General features: G+C 61.9%; 1 pseudogene; it reads right to left on the bottom strand.

Annotated features, from left to right (window-relative positions):
• Positions 1 to 5,000, bottom strand: part of LOC124771720 — a 7,809-nt pseudogene that overhangs the window by 2,223 nt on the left and 586 nt on the right.

The raw sequence follows: 5,000 nt of genomic DNA, 5'->3' as shown, positions 1-5,000 counted from the left end.
GAAGCGACTGGTGTCCTCGACCCAGCTATGTTGGCCTGATGTCCTGGCTGACGACGAGAGAGCTGCCCCGTCGAAGGAAATATGCAGGCGCGCCGCCCACATCTCACCAACTTTTGCAGCCGTTGGCAGCAGATGGCCCTCCCACGTGAGGTGTCGTTCAAGCGCCGCCACTTCGTGTCGTGCCTCCCCCAGGTCTGCGTCGGTGGTGGTGGTCTCGAGCTGCAACAGGGTGAGGAGCCTGCCCCGCCTCAGGGTTGGCCCTATCCAGCGGGCTGATGGAATCCCAAGGCCCCCATGGGCAATTGGAGCGTGAAAGTAGCCCAAGGGGGTGTCGGCTGGGAGGCGGAACCATCTCCTCACGGCGGCTCGAACACAGTTGTCCATGGCCTTGAGCGCACCGATGCGGGTGCGACTCAGTGCTAGGCCATGATACAGGCCCGGGAGAAGGACCTCACGAAGTGCAAAGAGCCGCTGCTGCGGCTTCAGCGGCGCCCGCGTGATGATCGACAGCTGCTCCTCGATGTGGTGCCTCGGATGGAAGAGACACCGCCCAGAGGAGGAGAACTGCAGTCCCAGGTAGCGGAAGGTCTCACCCACTCCCAACGCCGGCATGGTGGTTTCGCCGGCCGTGAAGGTGACGCTCGCATCCACTTTCACTTTCTTCTCGCGGCCGGACGCCACGAGTGCGAGGGTGAGACACTTCCGCGGGTTAACACGCAGCCCCAGCTGGTCGAGGGCTGCTACTGCTGCGTTGATAAGGGACTGCAGGCCCCCCCTCGTGGAGGCGAAGAGCAGGATGTCATCCGCGAAGGCCGCCGCGTTCGTCTGGCGGCCCAACACCTTGACACCTACGTGTGAGGGCAGCTGATCTAGAACATAATCAACAGCGAAATTGAACAGGAGAGGGGACAGAGGATCTCCTTGCCGAACACCTCTTGCTGGCCGCACGGCCGGGGACTCGTCGCCACCCCCCGCAATTACCGTCGTGCTGTCCGCATAGCAGCCCTCGACGTAGTCAATGAATTCGTCCGGCAGACCATGGGCTTTAAGCACAGGACGCAAAGCCGCATGGTCCAACGAATCGAACGCCTTGGACACATCGAGGGATGCCATGAACACAGAACGACAGCGGCGGACGGCGCCGACGAGTATCCGGTCGAGTAGGAAAGTGTTCTCCAGCATCCCATCCCTTGGGATGAAAGCCCGCTGACGTTCGTCCACAGCACACATCTGCATAAGGCGAGTCGCCAGAACCTTATGGAAGGTTCGGGCTAGCACCGAGCAGACGGTGATGGGCCGAAAGTCAGCGGGGGATGCTGGGGCGGCTGTCTTAGGCAGCAAAGAGGTCCTGGCTCGGAGGAGGGAAGGGGGGAGCTTGCGGGTAAGCAGGAAAAGGTTTAGGAGTTTGGTGGTGACCTCCGCTGGAAGGCGGCGCAGCTGCACCGGCGAGAGGCCGTCAGGGCCGGCAACGGAGCCTCTGGGCGGCAGGGCGGCCGCAACCTCTTCTGCAGTGATCGGCCTCCATAGGCGCTCAAAGTCAACAGACTCCGAGCGCGGGAGAAGCCGGTCGGGAATGGAGCCAGCGTTGGAAGGTGGCTCTGTCGTGAAGAGGCTGCGCCAGAAGTCCACCAGCCCAGGGATGTTCGACGGCGGCTGGAGCAGGGTGCCATCCAGGAGACCACGCACGCAGCGCGCGCGATTCTTCCTGAAGGCATCCTGACATCTGGCATATTCCCACCGGCGGCGCTTCCGCTTGGAGAGCGGAGGGCCACCACCAGACCGCTGCTTGGATGGCGGGCGCAACGTCTTGCTCTTCCTTGCTCCTGCTTCCTCAGAGCCGACAGCACGGAGGGCCTCAGGCAGCCCAGCCGCGACCACTGCCAACGGCGTACCCGGCCCCAAACACGCAAGGTCGTCCAGGGCCGAGAAGCGCGCGGCCGACCGCGGCAGGCCGGCGAGGTGCCTCCATATAGCTTCGTCGACTACAGATGTTTGTGGCGGGCGCTCAAGCTCCGGCGGAGAGGGTGGCCCCTCCGGCAGCGACTCCGGGACGGGTGAATGGCGCAGACCATGCTGCGTCTGTTGTTCCCGCCTCAGCTCCTCTACGTATTCCCGCACCATCGTCCTGTGTGCCACCGTCCTCCTCCTGCACTTGATGGCATCCAGGGTACGGTGCGGAAACAGGGGTAGAAGCTCCTGGTTTGCAAAGAGGACTCTGGAGTCACTGGCACAGAGAAGCCTAGCCTCCGCCAGGGCGAGCTCCCGCATTTCTTCTTCCGCCCACCGAGCTCTCTTCCTATCGGTTATAATCTCCGCATTTGCCGCTTCCGGATGGGCGCGGCGGCGGTGTTGTCCGAGCCCGATCTTGCTGCGGAAGGCACGGCTGCAAATGCTGCAGTGGAACCATGGCTCCACGGCCTGCTCTACTTCAGGGAGGGTTGGCAGGCTAGCAGTCGGGACTGTTGGGCCGGGTCCTTCAGCGGAAGGCCCGGTACCCGTGTTTTCTTCTCTTGTTGTCCCAACATTAAGGGTTTTGCGATGGAGGGCTGGTAACCCCCCAAAGCCCCAAGTGCGGACTTCCACTCTGCTTACCAGTCCTATCAAGGACTGGCGTATCGGCGGGCCCACGGGAAGGGGGGAAGCCGCAGGCAAGGAGAGGCTAAGAGGGCATGGCCCATGTATTGCGCTTCACTTGCCCAGTAACTATGAGAGTCATAGTTACTCCCGCCGTTTACCCGCGCTTGCTTGAATTTCTTCACGTTGACATTCAGAGCACTGGGCAGAAATCACATTGCGTCAACACCCGCTAGGGCCATCGCAATGCTTTGTTTTAATTAGACAGTCGGATTCCCCCAGTCCGTGCCAGTTCTGAGTTGATCGTTGAATGGCGGCCGAAGAGAATCCGCGCACCCGCGCGCCCCCGGAGGAGCACGCTAAGGCGGACGCGGCCTCGCAGCAAGGAAGATCCGTGGGAGGCCAAGGCACGGGACCGAGCTCGGATCCTGCACGCAGGTTGAAGCACCGGGGCGCGAACGCCGCGCAGGCGCGCGCATCCTGCACCGCCGACCAGCACGAGGCCGACCAACGGCGAGAGCAGACCACGCCCGCGCTAAACGCCCGCACTTACCGGCACCCCTACGGCACTCACCTCGCCCAGGCCCGGCACGTTAGCGCTGACCCACTTCCCGACCAAGCCCGACACGCCCCGATCCTCAGAGCCAATCCTTATCCCGAAGTTACGGATCCAATTTGCCGACTTCCCTTACCTACATTATTCTATCGACTAGAGGCTCTTCACCTTGGAGACCTGCTGCGGATATGGGTACGAACCGGCGCGACACCTCCACGTGGCCCTCTCCCGGATTTTCAAGGTCCGAGGGGAAGATCGGGACACCGCCGCAACTGCGGTGCTCTTCGCGTTCCAAACCCTATCTCCCTGCTAGAGGATTCCAGGGAACTCGAACGCTCATGCAGAAAAGAAAACTCTTCCCCGATCTCCCGACGGCGTCTCCGGGTCCTTTTGGGTTACCCCGACGAGCATCTCTAAAAGAGGGGCCCGACTTGTATCGGTTCCGCTGCCGGGTTCCGGAATAGGAACCGGATTCCCTTTCGCCCAACGGGGGCCAGCACAAAGCGCATCATGCTATGACGGCCCCCATCAACATCGGATTTCTCCTAGGGCTTAGGATCGACTGACTCGTGTGCAACGGCTGTTCACACGAAACCCTTCTCCGCGTCAGCCCTCCAGGGCCTCGCTGGAGTATTTGCTACTACCACCAAGATCTGCACCGACGGCGGCTCCAGGCAGGCTCACGCCCAGACCCTTCTGCGCCCACCGCCGCGACCCTCCTACTCGTCAGGGCTTCGCGGCCGGCCGCAAGGACCGGCCATGACTGCCAGACTGACGGCCGAGTATAGGCACGACGCTTCAGCGCCATCCATTTTCAGGGCTAGTTGCTTCGGCAGGTGAGTTGTTACACACTCCTTAGCGGATTCCGACTTCCATGGCCACCGTCCTGCTGTCTTAAGCAACCAACGCCTTTCATGGTTTCCCATGAGCGTCGATTCGGGCGCCTTAACTCGGCGTTTGGTTCATCCCACAGCGCCAGTTCTGCTTACCAAAAGTGGCCCACTTGGCACTCCGATCCGAGTCGTTTGCTCGCGGCTTCAGCATATCAAGCAAGCCGGAGATCTCACCCATTTAAAGTTTGAGAATAGGTTGAGGTCGTTTCGGCCCCAAGGCCTCTAATCATTCGCTTTACCGGATGAGACTCGTACGAGCACCAGCTATCCTGAGGGAAACTTCGGAGGGAACCAGCTACTAGATGGTTCGATTAGTCTTTCGCCCCTATACCCAGCTCCGACGATCGATTTGCACGTCAGAATCGCTACGGACCTCCATCAGGGTTTCCCCTGACTTCGTCCTGGCCAGGCATAGTTCACCATCTTTCGGGTCCCAACGTGTACGCTCTAGGTGCGCCTCACCTCGCAATGAGGACGAGACGCCCCGGGAGTGCGGAGGCCGCCGCCCCGTGAAGGGCGGGGAAGCCCCATCCTCCCTCGGCCCGCGCAAGGCGAGACCTTCACTTTCATTACGCCTTTAGGTTTCGTACAGCCCAATGACTCGCGCACATGTTAGACTCCTTGGTCCGTGTTTCAAGACGGGTCGTGAAATTGTCCAAAGCTGAAGCGCCGCTGACGGGAGCGATTATTCCGCCCGAGAGCATCCCGAGCCAACAGCGGCGCGGGTCCGGGGCCGGGCCAGGTAGGTCCGTCATCCGGGAAGAACCGCGCGCGCTTGCCGGGAGCCCGAGCGCCCAAAGGGGCGAATCGACTCCTCCAGATATACCGCCGGGCAGCCAGCCAGGACACCGGGGCTCTGCCCAACAGACGCGAACCGAGGCCCGCGGAAGGACAGGCTGCGCACCCGGGCCGTAGGCCGGCACCCAGCGGGTCGCGACGTCCTACTAGGGGAGAAGTGCGGCCCACCGCACACCGGA

This window comes from Schistocerca piceifrons, unplaced genomic scaffold (genome assembly GCF_021461385.2).
Source record: "Schistocerca piceifrons isolate TAMUIC-IGC-003096 unplaced genomic scaffold, iqSchPice1.1 HiC_scaffold_936, whole genome shotgun sequence".
In the NCBI taxonomy this organism is placed as follows: Eukaryota; Metazoa; Arthropoda; class Insecta; order Orthoptera; family Acrididae; genus Schistocerca; species Schistocerca piceifrons.
Note: the sequence above shows the minus strand (reverse complement) of the source record. Positions and strands in the feature narration are given on the sequence as shown.